Below are 14,769 nucleotides of genomic sequence, written 5' to 3' on the forward strand. Positions count from 1 at the left end.
ATGACTGTGTGACTTCTTGGGCCTAGAAGTCTGGTTGTATTATTACTTAAAGGGTCAAATTGCGTGAAGTGTGCCCAGGCCCAGCGCTACTTTACTGGGCAGGACTGTGTGACTTCTTAGGCCTAGAAGTCTGGTTGTAGTATTACTTAAAGGGCCAAATTGCGTGAAGTGTGCCCAGGCCCAGAGGTACTTTGCTGGGCATGACTGTGTGACCTCTTGGGCTTGGGAATCTGGTTGTAGTATTTGTTAAAGGCACCAAATGCATGAAGTCTGCCCATGCCCAAAGTAACTTTGCTGGGCATGACTGTGTGACCTCTTGGGCTTGGAAATCTGGTTGAAGTATTATTTAAATGGTCAAATTCCGTGAAGTGTGCCAAGGCCCGGAGCTACTTTACTGGGCATGACTGTGTGACCTCTTGGGCCTGGAAGTCTGGCTGTAGTATTATTTAAAGGGTCAAATTGCCTGAAGTGTGCCCAGGCCCAGAGCTACTTTGCTGGTCAGTGCTGTGTGACCTCTTGGGCCTGGAAGTCTGGTTGTAGTATTATTTAAAGGAACAAACTGCATGAAGTGTGCCAAGGCTCAGCGCTACTTTGCTGAACATGGCCGTGTGACCTCTTGGGCCAGGAAGTGTGTTTCTTGTTTTATTTAAAGATTCAAACTGCTTGAAGTGTGCCAGGGCCCAGCGCACCTTTGCTGGACATGACTGTGTGACCTCTTGGGCCTAGAAGTCTGGTTGTATTATTACTTAAAGGGTCAAATTGCGTGAAGTGTGCCCAGGCCCAACGCTAATTTACTGGGCATGACTGTGTGACCTCTTGGGCCTGTATATCTGGTTGTGGTATTATTTAATGGGTCAAATTGAGTGAAGTGTGCCCAGGCACAGAGCTACTTTACTGGGCATGACTGTGTGACCTCTTGGGCCTGGAAGTCTGGCTGTAGTATTATTTAAAGGGTCAAATTGCCTGAAGTGTGGCCAGGCCCAGCGCTACTTTACTGGGCATGACTGTGTGACCTCTAGGGCCTGGAAGTCTGGCTGTAGTATTATTTAAAGGGTCAAATTGCCTGAAGTGTGCCCAGGCCCAGAGATACTTTGCTGGTCAGTGCTGTGTGACCTCTTGGGAATGGAAGTCTGGTTGTAGTATTATTTAAAGGCACCAAATGCATGAAGTGTGCCCAGGCCCAGCGCTAATTTACTGGGCATGACTGTGTGACCTCTTGGGCCTGGAAGTCTGGTTCTAGTATTATTTAAAGGATTCAAATTGCGTGAAGTGTGCCGAGGCCCAGAGCTACTTTACTGGGCATGACTGTGTGACCTCTTGGGCCTGGAAGTCTGGCTGTAGTATTATTTAAAGGGTCAAATTGCCTGAAGTGTGCCCAGGCCCAGCGCTACTTTACTGGGCATCACTGTGTGACGTCTTGGGCCTGGAAGTCTGGTTGTTGTATTATTTAAAGGCTGAAATTGCATGAAGTGTGCCCAGGCCCAGATGTACTTTGCTGGGCATGACTGTGTGACCTCTTGGGCTTGGGAATCTGGTTGTAGTATTATTTAAAGGCACCAAATGCATGATGTGTGCCCAGGCCCAGAGGTACTTTGCTGGGCATGACTGTGTGACCTCTTGGGCTTGGGAATCTGGTTGTAGTATTATTTAAAGGCACCAAATGCATGATGTGTGCCCAGGCCCAGAGGTACTTTGCTGGGCATGACTGTGTGACCTCTTGGGCTTGGAAATCTGCTTGTAGTATTATTTAAAGGAACAAACTGCTTGAAGTGTGCCAAGGCCCAGCGCTACTTTGCTGGACATGACCGTGTGACCTCTTGGGCCAGGAAGTCTGTTTCTTGTTTTATTTAAAGAGTCAAACTGCTTGAAATGTGCCAAGGCCCAGCGCTACTTTGCTGGACATGACTGTGTGACTTCTTGGGCCTAGAAGTCTGGTTGTATTATTAATTAAAGGGTCAAATTGCGTGAAGTGTGCCCAGGCCCAGAGCTACTTTGCTGGTCAGTGCTGTGTGACCTCTTGGGCCTGGAAGTCTGGTTGTAGTATTATTTAAAGGAACAAACTGCATGAAGTGTGCCAAGGCTCAGCGCTACTTTGCTGAACATGGCCGTGTGACCTCTTGGGCCAGGAAGTGTGTTTCTTGTTTTATTTAAAGATTCAAACTGCTTGAAGTGTGCCAGGGCCCAGCGCTACTTTGCTGGACATGACTGTGTGACTTCTTGGGCCTAGAAGTCTGGTTGTATTATTAATTAAAGGGTCAAATTGCGTGAAGTGTGCCCAGTCCCAGCGCTACTTTACTGGGCAGGACTGTGTGACTTCTTCGGCTTAGAAGTCTGGTTGTAGTATTATTTAAAGGGTCAAATTGCCTGAAGTGTGCCCAGGCCCAGCGCTACTTTACTGGGCATCACTGTGTGACGTCTTGGGCCTGGAAGTCTGGTTGTTGTATTATTTAAAGGGTGAAATTGCATGAAGTGTGCCCAGGCCCAGATGTACTTTGCTGGGCATGACTGTGTGACCTCTTGGGCTTGGGAATCTGGTTGTAGTATTATTTAAAGGAACAAACTGCTTGAAGTGTGCCAAAGCCCAGCGCTACTTTGCTGGACATGACCGTGTGACCTCTTGGGCCAGGAAGTCTGTTTCTTGTTTTATTTAAATAGTCAAACTGCTTGAAATGTGCCAAGGCCCAGCGCTACTTTGCTGGACATGACTGTGTGACTTCTTGGGCCTAGAAGTCTGGTTGTATTATTAATTAAAGGGTCAAATTGCCTGAAGTGTGCCCAGGCCCAGAGCTACTTTGCTGGTCAGTGCTGTGTGACCTCTTGGGCCTGGAAGTCTGGTTGTAGTATTATTTAAAGGAACAAACTGCATGAAGTGTGCCAAGGCTCAGCGCTACTTTGCTGAACATGGCCGTGTGACCTCTTGGGCCAGGAAGTGTGTTTCTTGTTTTATTTAAAGATTCAAACTGTTTGAAGTGTGCCAGGGCCCAGCGCTACTTTGCTGGACATGACTGTGTGACTTCTTGGGCCTAGAAGTCTGGTTGTATTATTACTTAAAGGGTCAAATTGCGTGAAGTGTGCCAAGGCCCAGCGCTACTTTGCTGGACATGACCGTGTGACCTCTTGGGCCAGGAAGTCTGTTTCTTGTTTTATTTAAAGAGTCAAACTGCTTGAAGTGTGCCAAGGCCCAGCGCTACTTTGCTGGACATGACTGTGTGACTTCTTGGGCTTAGAAGTCTGGTTGTATTATTAATTAAAGGGTCAAATTGAGTGAAGTGTGCCCAGGCTCTGCGCTACTTTACTGGGCATGACTGTGTGACCTCTTGGGCTTGGGAATCTCGTTGTAGTATTATTTAAAGGCACCAAATGCATGATGTGTGCCCAGGCCCAGAGGTACTTTACTGGGCGTGACTGTGTGATCTCTTGGGCCTGGAAGTCTGGCTGTAGTATTATTTAAAGGGTCAAATTGCCTGAAGTGTGCCCAGGCCCAGAGCTACTTTGCTGGTCAGTGCTGTGTGACCTCTTGGGCCTGGAAGTCTGGTTGTAGTATTATTTAAAGGAACAAACTGCTTGAAGTGTGCCAAGGCTCAGCGCTACTTTGCTGAACATGGCCGTGTGACCTCTTGGGCCAGGAAGTGTGTTTCTTGTTTTATTTAAAGATTCAAACTGCTCGAAGTGTGCCAGGGCCCAGCGCACCTTTGCTGGATATGACTGTGTGACCTCTTGGGCCTAGAAGTATGGTTGTATTATTACTTAAAGGTTCAAATTGCGTGAAGTGTGCCCAGGCCCAGAGCTACTTTGCTGGTCAGTGCTGTGTGACCTCTTGGGACTGGAAGTCTGGTTGTAGTATTATTTAAATGGTGAAATTGTGTGAAGTGTGCCCAGGCCCAGAGGTACTTTGCTGGGCATGACTGTGTGACCTCTTGGGCTTGGGAATGTGGTTATAGTATTATTTAAAGGCACCAAATGCATGAAGTGTGCCCAGGCCCAGCGCTAATTTACTGGGCATGACTGTGTGACCTCTTGGGCCTGTATATCTGGTTGTAGTATTATTTAAATGGTGAAATTGCGTGAAGTGTGCCCAGGCATAGAGGTACTTTGCTGGGCATGACTGTGTGACTTCTTGGGCTTGGAAATCTGGTTGTAGTATTATTTAAAGGAACAAACTGCTTGAAGTGTGCCAAGGCCCAGCGCTACTTTGCTGGACATGACCGTGTGACCTCTTGGGCCAGGAAGTCTGTTTCTTGTTTTATTTAAAGAGTCAAACTGCTTGAAGTGTGCCAAGGCCCAGCGCTACTTTGCTGGACATGACTGTGTGACTTCTTGGGCTTAGAAGTCTGGTTGTATTATTAATTAAAGGGTCAAATTGAGTGAAGTGTGCCCAGGCTCTGCGCTACTTTACTGGGCATGACTGTGTGACCTCTTGGGCCTGGAAGTCTGGCTGTAGTATTATTTAAAGGGTCAAATTGCCTGAAGTGTGCCCAGGCCCAGAGCTACTTTGCTGGTCAGTGCTGTGTGACCTCTTGGGCCTGGAAGTCTAGTTGTAGTATTATTTAAAGGAACAAACTGCTTGAAGTGTGCCAAAGCTCAGCGCTACTTTGCTGAACATGGCCGTGTGACCTCTTGGGCCAGGAAGTGTGTTTCTTGTTTTATTTAAAGATTCAAACTGCTCGAAGTGTGCCAGGGCCCAGTGCACCTTTGCTGGATATGACTGTGTGACCTCTTGGGCTTGGGAATCTGGTTGTAGTATTATTTAAAGGCACCAAATGTATGAAGTGTGCCCAGGCCCAGCGCTAATTTACTGGGCATGACTGTGTGACCTCTTGGGCCTGTATATCTAGTTGTAGTATTATTTAATGGGTCAAATTGAGTGAAGTGTGCCCAGGCCCAGAGCTACTTTACTTGGCATGACTGTGTGACCTCTTGGGCCTGGAAGTCTGGTTGTAGTATTATTTTAAGGATTCATATTGCGTGAAGTGTGCCGAGGCCCGGAGCTACTTTACTGGGCATGACTGTGTGACCTCTTGGGCCTGGAAGTCTCGCTGTAGTATTATTTAAAGGGTGAAATTGCATGAAGTGTGCCCAGGCCCAGATGTACTTTGCTGGGCATGACTGTGTGACCTCTTGGGCTTGGAAATCTGCTTGTAGTATTATTTAAAGGAACAAACTGCTTGAAGTGTGCCAAGGCCCAGCGCTACTTTGCTGAACATGACCGTGTGACCTCTTGGGCCAGGAAGTCTGTTTCTTATTTTATTTAAAGATTCAAACTGCTTGAAGTGTGCCCAAACCCAGCGCTACTTTACTGGGCATGACTGTGTGACCTCTTGGGCTGGGAATCTGGTTATAGTATTATTTAAAGGCACCAAATGCATGAAGTGTGCCCAGGCCCAGCGCTAATTTACTGGGCATGACTGTGTGACCTCTTGGGCCTGTATATCTGGTTGTAGTATTATTTAAATGGTGAAATTGCGTGAAGTGTGCCCAGGCCCAGAGGTACTTTGCTGGGCATGACTGTGTGACCTCTTGGGCTTGGAAGTCTGCTTGTAGTATTATTTAAAGGAACAAACTGCTTGAAGTGTGCCAAGGCCCAGCGCTACTTTGCTGGACATGACTGTGTGACCTCTTGGGCCTAGGAAGTCTGGTTGTATTATTAATTAAAGGGTCAAATTGCGTGAAGTGTGCCCAGGCCCAGCGCTACTTTACTGGGCATGACTGTGTGACCTCTTGGGCCTGGAAGTCTGGTTGTAGTATTATTTAAAGGGTCAAATTGCGTGAAGTGTGCCCAGGCCCAGAGCTACTTTACTGGGAATGACTGTGTGATCTCTTGGGCCTGGAAGTCTGGCTGTAGTATTATTTAAAGGGTCAAATTGCCTGAAGTGTGCCCAGGCCCAGAGCTACTTTGCTGGTCAGTGCTGTGTGACCTCTTGGGCCTGGAAGTCTGTTTGTAGTATTATTTAAAGGAACAAACTGCTTGAAGTGTGCCAAGGCTCAGCGCTACTTTGCTGAACATGGCCGTGTGACCTCTTGGGCCAGGAAGTGTGTTTCTTGTTTTATTTAAAGATTCAAACTGCTCGAAGTGTGCCAGGGCCCAGCGCACCTTTGCTGGATATGACTGTGTGACCTCTTGGGCCTAGAAGTATGGTTGTATTATTACTTAAAGGTTCAAATTGCGTGACGTGTGCCCAGGCCCAGAGCTACTTTGCTGGTCAGTGCTGTGTGACCTCTTGGGACTGGAAGTCTGGTTGTAGTATTATTTAAATGGTGAAATTGTGTGAAGTGTGCCCAGGCCCAGAGGTACTTTGCTGGACATGACTGTGTGACCTCTTGGGCTTGGGAATGTGGTTATAGTATTATTTAAAGGCACCAAATGCATGAATTGTGCCCAGGCCCAGCGCTAATTTACTGGGCATGACTGTGTGACCTCTTGGGCCTGTATATCTGGTTGTAGTATTATTTAAATTGTGAAATTGCGTGAAGTGTGCCCAGGCATAGAGGTACTTTGCTGGGCATGACTGTGTGACCTCTTGGGCTTGGAAATCTGGTTGTAGTATTATTTAAAGGAACAAACTGCTTGAAGTGTGCCAAGGCCCAGCGCTACTTTGCTGGACATGACCGTGTGACCTCTTGGGCCAGGAAGTCTGTTTCTTGTTTTATTTAAAGAGTCAAACTGCTTGAAGTGTGCCAAGGCCCAGCGCTACTTTGCTGGACATGACTGTGTGACTTCTTGGGCTTAGAAGTCTGGTTGTATTATTAATTAAAGGGTCAAATTGAGTGAAGTGTGCCCAGGCTCTGCGCTACTTTACTGGGCATGACTGTGTGACCTCTTGGGCTTGGGAATCTCGTTGTAGTATTATTTAAAGGCACCAAATGCATGATGTGTGCCCAGGCCCAGAGGTACTTTGCTGGGCATGACTGTGTGACCTTTTGGGCTTGGAAATCTGCTTGTAGTATTATTTAAAGGAACAAACTGCTTGAAGTGTGCCAAGGCCCAGCGCTACTTTGCTGGACATGTCCGTGTGACCTCTTGGGCCAGGAAGTCTGTTTCTTGTTTTATTTAAAGAGTCAAACTGCTTGAAATGTGCCAAGGCCCAGCGCTACTTTGCTGGACATGACTGTGTGACTTCTTGGGCCTAGAAGTCTGGTTGTATTATTAAATAAAGGGTGAAATTGCGTCAAGTGTGCCCAGTCCCAGCGCTACTTTACTGTGCAGGACTGTGTGACTTCTTCGGCCTAGAAGTCTGGTTGTAGTATTATTTAAAGGATTCAAATTGCGTGAAGTGTGCCAAGGCCCGGAGCTACTTTACTGGGCATGACTGTGTGACTTCTTGGGCCTAGAAGTCTGGTTGTAGTATAATTTAATGGGTCAAATTGAGTGAAGTGTGCCCAGGCAAAGCGCTACTTTACTGGGCGTGACTGTGTGATCTCTTGGGCCTGGAAGTCTGGCTGTAGTATTATTTAAAGGGTCAAATTGCCTGAAGTGTGCCCAGGCCCAGAGCTACTTTGCTGGTCAGTGCTGTGTGACCTCTTGGGCCTGGAAGTCTGTTTGTAGTATTATTTAAAGGAACAAACTGCTTGAAGTGTGCCAAGGCTCAGCGCTACTTTGTTGAACATGGCCGTGTGACCTCTTGGGCCAGGAAGTGTGTTTCTTGTTTTATTTAAAGATTCAAACTGCTCGAAGTGTGCCAGGGCCCAGCGCACCTTTGCTGGATATGACTGTGTGACCTCTTGGGCCTAGAAGTATGGTTGTATTATTACTTAAAGGTTCAAATTGCGTGACGTGTGCCCAGGCCCAGAGCTACTTTGCTGGTCAGTGCTGTGTGACCTCTTGGGACTGGAAGTCTGGTTGTAGTATTATTTAAATGGTGAAATTGTGTGAAGTGTGCCCAGGCCCAGAGGTACTTTGCTGGACATGACTGTGTGACCTCTTGGGCTTGGGAATGTGGTTATAGTATTATTTAAAGGCACCAAATGCATGAATTGTGCCCAGGCCCAGCGCTAATTTACTGGGCATGACTGTGTGACCTCTTGGGCCTGTATATCTGGTTGTAGTATTATTTAAATGGTGAAATTGCGTGAAGTGTGCCCAGGCATAGAGGTACTTTGCTGGGCATGACTGTGTGACTTCTTGGGCTTGGAAATCTGGTTGTAGTATTATTTAAAGGAACAAACTGCTTGAAGTGTGCCAAGGCCCAGCGATACTTTGCTGGACATGACCGTGTGACCTCTTGGGCCAGGAAGTCTGTTTCTTGTTTTATTTAAAGAGTCAAACTGCTTGAAGTGTGCCAAGGCCCAGCGCTACTTTGCTGGACATGACTGTGTGACTTCTTGGGCTTAGAAGTCTGGTTGTATTATTAATTAAAGGGTCAAATTGAGTGAAGTGTGCCCAGGCTCTGCGCTACTTTACTGGGCATGACTGTGTGACCTCTTGGGCCTGGAAGTCTGGCTGTAGTATTATTTAAAGGGTCAAATTGCCTGAAGTGTGCCCAGGCCCAGAGCTACTTTGCTGGTCAGTGCTGTGTGACCTCTTGGGCCTGGAAGTCTAGTTGTAGTATTATTTAAAGGAACAAACTGCTTGAAGTGTGCCAAAGCTCAGCGCTACTTTGCTGAACATGGCCGTGTGACCTCTTGGGCCAGGAAGTGTGTTTCTTGTTTTATTTAAAGATTCAAACTGCTCGAAGTGTGCCAGGGCCCAGTGCACCTTTGCTGGATATGACTGTGTGACCTCTTGGGCTTGGGAATCTGGTTGTAGTATTATTTAAAGGCACCAAATGTATGAAGTGTGCCCAGGCCCAGCGCTAATTTACTGGGCATGACTGTGTGACCTCTTGGGCCTGTATATCTGGTTGTAGTATTATTTAATGGGTCAAATTGAGTGAAGTGTGCCCAGGCCCAGAGCTACTTTACTTGGCATGACTGTGTGACCTCTTGGGCCTGGAAGTCTGGTTGTAGTATTATTTTAAGGATTCATATTGCGTGAAGTGTGCCGAGGCCCGGAGCTACTTTACTGGGCATGACTGTGTGACCTCTTGGGCCTGGAAGTCTCGCTGTAGTATTATTTAAAGGGTGAAATTGCATGAAGTGTGCCCAGGCCCAGATGTACTTTGCTGGGCATGACTGTGTGACCTCTTGGGCTTGGAAATCTGCTTGTAGTATTATTTAAAGGAACAAACTGCTTGAAGTGTGCCAAGGCCCAGCGCTACTTTGCTGAACATGACCGTGTGACCTCTTGGGCCAGGAAGTCTGTTTCTTATTTTATTTAAAGATTCAAACTGCTTGAAGTGTGCCCAAACCCAGCGCTACTTTACTGGGCATGACTGTGTGACCTCTTGGGCTTGGGAATGTGGTTATAGTATTATTTAAAGGCACCAAATGCATGAAGTGTGCCCAGGCCCAGCGCTAATTTACTGGGCATGACTGTGTGACCTCTTGGGCTTGTATATCTGGTTGTAGTATTATTTAAATGGTGAAATTGCGTGAAGTGTGCCCAGGCCCATTGGTACTTTGCTGGGCATGACTGTGTGACCTCTTGGGCTTGGAAATCTGCTTGTAGTATTATTTAAAGGAACAAACTGCTTGAAGTGTGCCAAGGCCCAGCGCTACTTTGCTGGACATGACCGTGTGACCTCTTGGGCCAGGAAGTCTGTTTCTTGTTTTATTTAAAGAGTCAAACTGCTTGAAGTGTGCCAAGGCCCAGCGCTACTTTGCTGGACATGACTGTGTGACTTCTTGGGCCTAGAAGTCTGGTTGTATTATTAATTAAAGGGTCAAATTGCGTGAAGTGTGCCCAGTCCCAGCGCTACTTTACTGGGCATGACTGTGTGACCTCTTGGGCCTGGAAGTCTGGCTGTAGTATTATTTAATGGGTCAAATTGAGTGAAGTGTGCCCAGTCCCAGCGCTACTTTACTGGGCATGACTGTGTGACCTCTTGGGCCTGGAAGTCTGGCTGTAGTATTATTTAAAGGGTCAAATTGCCTGAAGTGTGCCCAGGCCCAGAGCTACTTTGCTGGTCAGTGCTGTGTGACCTCTTGGGCCTGGAAGTCTAGTTGTAGTATTATTTAAAGGAACAAACTGCTTGAAGTGTGCCAAAGCTCAGCGCTACTTTGCTGAACATGGCCGTGTGACCTCTTGGGCCAGGAAGTGTGTTTCTTGTTTTATTTAAAGATTCAAACTGCTTGAAGTGTGGCAGGGCCCAGCGCACCTTTGCTGGACATGACTGTGTGACCTCTTGGGCCTAGAAGTCTGGTTGTATTATTACTTAAAGGGTCAAATTGCGTGAAGTGTGCCCAGGCCCAGCTCTACTTTACTGGGCAGGACTGTGTGACTTCTTGGGCCTAGAAGTCTGGTTTAGTATTATTTAAAGTGTCAAATTGCGTGAAGTATGCTTAAGCCCAGAGCTACTTTACTGGGCATGACTGTGTGACTTCTTGGGCCTAGAAGTCTGGTTGTAGAATTATTTAAATGGTGAAATTGCGTGAAGTGTGCCCAGCCCCAGAGGTACTTTGCTGGGCATGACTGTGTGACCTCTTGGGCTTGGGAATGTGGTTATAGTATTATTTAAAGGCACCAAATGCATGTAGTGTGCCCAGGCCCAGCGCTAATTTACTGGACATGACCGTGTGACCTCTTGGGCCAGGAAGTCTGTTTCTTGTTTTATTTAAAGAATCAAACTGCGTGAAGTGTGCCCAGTCCCAGCGCTACTTTGCTGGACATGACTGTGTGACTTCTTCGGCCTAGAAGTCTGGGTGTAGTATTATTTAATGGGTCAAATTGAGTGAAGTGTGCCCAGTCCCAGCGCTACTTTACTGGGCATGACTGTGTGACCTCTTGGGCTTGGGAATGTGGTTATAGTATTATTTAAAGGCACCAAATGCATGAAGTGTGCCCAGGCCCAGCGCTAATTTACTGGGCATGACTGTGTGACCTCTTGGGCCTGTATATCTGGTTGTAGTATTATTTAAATGGTGAAATTGCGTGAAGTGTGCCCAGGCCCAGAGGTACTTTGCTGGGCATGACTGTGTGACCTCTTGGGCTTGGAAATCTGCTTGTAGTATTATTTAAAGGAACAAACTGCTTGAAGTGTGCCAAGGCCCAGCGCTACTTTGCTGGACATGACTGTGTGACTTCTTGGGCTTAGAAGTCTGGTTGTATTATTAATTAAAGGGTCAAATTGAGTGAAGTGTGCCCAGGCTCTGCGCTACTTTACTGGGCATGACTGTGTGACCTCTTGGGCTTGGGAATCTCGTTGTAGTATTATTTAAAGGCACCAAATGCATGATGTGTGCCCAGGCCCAGAGGTACTTTACTGGGCGTGACTGTGTGATCTCTTGGGCCTGGAAGTCTGGCTGTAGTATTATTTAAAGGGTCAAATTGCCTGAAGTGTGCCCAGGCCCAGAGCTACTTTGCTGGTCAGTGCTGTGTGACCTCTTGGGCCTGGAAGTCTGTTTGTAGTATTATTTAAAGGAACAAACTGCTTGAAGTGTGCCAAGGCTCAGCGCTACTTTGCTGAACATGGCCGTGTGACCTCTTGGGCCAGGAAGTGTGTTTCTTGTTTTATTTAAAGATTCAAACTGCTCGAAGTGTGCCAGGGCCCAGCGCACCTTTGCTGGATATGACTGTGTGACCTCTTGGGCCTAGAAGTATGGTTGTATTATTACTTAAAGGTTCAAATTGCGTGAAGTGTGCCCAGGCCCAGAGCTACTTTGCTGGGCATGACTGTGTGACCTCTTGGGACTGGAAGTCTGGTTGTAGTATTATTTAAATGGTGAAATTGTGTGAAGTGTGCCCAGGCCCAGAGGTACTTTGCTGGACATGACTGTGTGACCTCTTGGGCTTGGGAATGTGGTTATAGTATTATTTAAAGGCACCAAATGCATGAATTGTGCCCAGGCCCAGCGCTAATTTACTGGGCATGACTGTGTGACCTCTTGGGCCTGTATATCTGGTTGTAGTATTATTTAAATGGTGAAATTGCGTGAAGTGTGCCCAGGCATAGAGGTACTTTGCTGGGCATGACTGTGTGACCTCTTGGGCTTGGAAATCTGGTTGTAGTATTATTTAAAGGAACAAACTGCTTGAAGTGTGCCAAGGCCCAGCGCTACTTTGCTGGACATGACCGTGTGACCTCTTGGGCCAGGAAGTCTGTTTCTTGTTTTATTTAAAGAGTCAAACTGCTTGAAGTGTGCCAAGGCCCAGCGCTACTTTGCTGGACATGACTGTGTGACTTCTTGGGCTTAGAAGTCTGGTTGTATTATTAATTAAAGGGTCAAATTGAGTGAAGTGTGCCCAGGCTCTGCGCTACTTTACTGGGCATGACTGTGTGACCTCTTGGGCTTGGAAATCTGGCTGTAGTATTATTTAAAGGGTCAAACTGCTTGAAGTGTGCCCAGGCCCAGAGGTACTTTGCTGGGCATGACTGTGTGACCTCTTGGGCTTGGAAATCTGCTTGTAGTATTATTTAAAGGAACAAACTGCTTGAAGTGTGCCAAGGCCCAGCGCTACTTTGCTGGACATGTCCGTGTGACCTCTTGGGCCAGGAAGTCTGTTTCTTGTTTTATTTAAAGAGTCAAACTGCTTGAAGTGTGCCAAGGCCCAGCGCTACTTTGCTGGACATGACTGTGTGACTTCTTGGGCCTAGAAGTCTGGCTGTAGTATTAATTAAAGGGTGAAATTGCGTGAAGTGTGCCCAGTCCCAGCGCTACTTTACTGGGCAGGACTGTGTGACTTCTTCGGCCTAGAAGTCTGGTTGTAGTTTAATTTAAAGATTCAAATTGCGTGAAGTGTGCCCAAACCCAGCGCTACTTTACTGGGCAGGACTGTGTGACTTCTTGGGCCTAGAAGTCTGGTTGTAGTATAATTTAATGGGTCAAATTGAGTGAAGTGTGCCCAGGCCCAGCGCTACTTTACTGGGCATGACTGTGTGATCTCTTGGGCCTGGAAGTCTGGCTGTAGTATTATTTAAAGGGTCAAATTGCCTGAAGTGTGCCCAGGCCCAGAGCTACTTTGCTGGTCAGTGCTGTGTGACCTCTTGGGCCTGGAAGTCTGGTTGTAGTATTATTTAAAGGAACAAACTGCTTGAAGTGTGCCAAGGCTCAGCGCTACTTTGCTGAACATGGCCGTGTGACCTCTTGGGCCAGGAAGTGTGTTTCTTGTTTTATTTAAAGATTCAAACTGCTCGAAGTGTGCCAGGGCCCAGCGCACCTTTGCTGGATATGACTGTGTGACCTCTTGGGCCTAGAAGTATGGTTGTATTATTACTTAAAGGTTCAAATTGCGTGACGTGTGCCCAGGCCCAGAGCTACTTTGCTGGTCAGTGCTGTGTGACCTCTTGGGACTGGAAGTCTGGTTGTAGTATTATTTAAATGGTGAAATTGTGTGAAGTGTGCCCAGGCCCAGAGGTACTTTGCTGGACATGACTGTGTGACCTCTTGGGCTTGGGAATGTGGTTATAGTATTATTTAAAGGCACCAAATGCATGAATTGTGCCCAGGCCCAGCGCTAATTTACTGGGCATGACTGTGTGACCTCTTGGGCCTGTATATCTGGTTGTAGTATTATTTAAATGGTGAAATTGCGTGAAGTGTGCCCAGGCATAGAGGTACTTTGCTGGGCATGACTGTGTGACTTCTTGGGCTTGGAAATCTGGTTGTAGTATTATTTAAAGGAACAAACTGCTTGAAGTGTGCCAAGGCCCAGCGCTACTTTGCTGGACATGACCGTGTGACCTCTTGGGCCAGGAAGTCTGTTTCTTGTTTTATTTAAAGAGTCAAACTGCTTGAAGTGTGCCAAGGCCCAGCGCTACTTTGCTGGACATGACTGTGTGACTTCTTGGGCCTAGAAGTCTGGTTGTATTATTAATTAAAGGGTCAAATTGAGTGAAGTGTGCCCAGTCCCTGCGCTACTTTACTGGGCATGACTGTGTGACCTCTTGGGCCTGGAAGTCTGGCTGTAGTATTATTTAAAGGGTCAAATTGCCTGAAGTGTGCCCAGGCCCAGAGCTACTTTGCTGGTCAGTGCTGTGTGACCTCTTGGGCCTGGAAGTCTAGTTGTAGTATTATTTAAAGGAACAAACTGCTTGAAGTGTGCCAAAGCTCAGCGCTACTTTGCTGAACATGGCCGTGTGACCTCTTGGGCCAGGAAGTGTGTTTCTTGTTTTATTTAAAGATTCAAACTGCTCGAAGTGTGCCAGGGCCCAGCGCACCTTTGCTGGATATGACTGTGTGACCTCTTGGGCCTAGAAGTATGGTTGTATTATTACTTAAAGGGTCAAATTGCGTGAAGTGTGCCCAGGCCCAGAGCTACTTTGCTGGTCAGTGACTGTGTGACCTCTTGGGCCTGGAAGTCTGGTTGTAGTATTATTTAAATGGTGAAATTGCGTGAAGTGTGCCCAGGCCCAGAGGTACTTTGCTGGGCATGACTGTGTGACCTCTTGGGCTTGGGAATGTGGTTATAGTATTATTTAAAGGCACCAAATGCATGAAGTGTGCCCAGGCCCAGCGCTAATTTACTGGGCATGACTGTGTGACCTCTTGGGCCTGTATATCTGGTTGTAGTATTATTTAAATGGTGAAATTGCGTGAAGTGTGCCCAGGCCCAGAGGTACTTTGCTGGGCATGACTGTGTGACCTCTTGGGCTTGGAAATCTGGTTGTAGTATTATTTAAAGGAACAAACTGCTTGAAGTGTGCCAAGGCCCAGCGCTACTTTGCTGGACATGACCGTGTGACCTCTTGGGCCAGGAAGTCTGTTTCTTGTTTTATTTAAAGAGTCAAACTGCTT

This window comes from Electrophorus electricus, chromosome 23 (genome assembly GCF_013358815.1).
Source record: "Electrophorus electricus isolate fEleEle1 chromosome 23, fEleEle1.pri, whole genome shotgun sequence".
NCBI classification, from domain to species: domain Eukaryota; kingdom Metazoa; phylum Chordata; class Actinopteri; order Gymnotiformes; family Gymnotidae; genus Electrophorus; species Electrophorus electricus.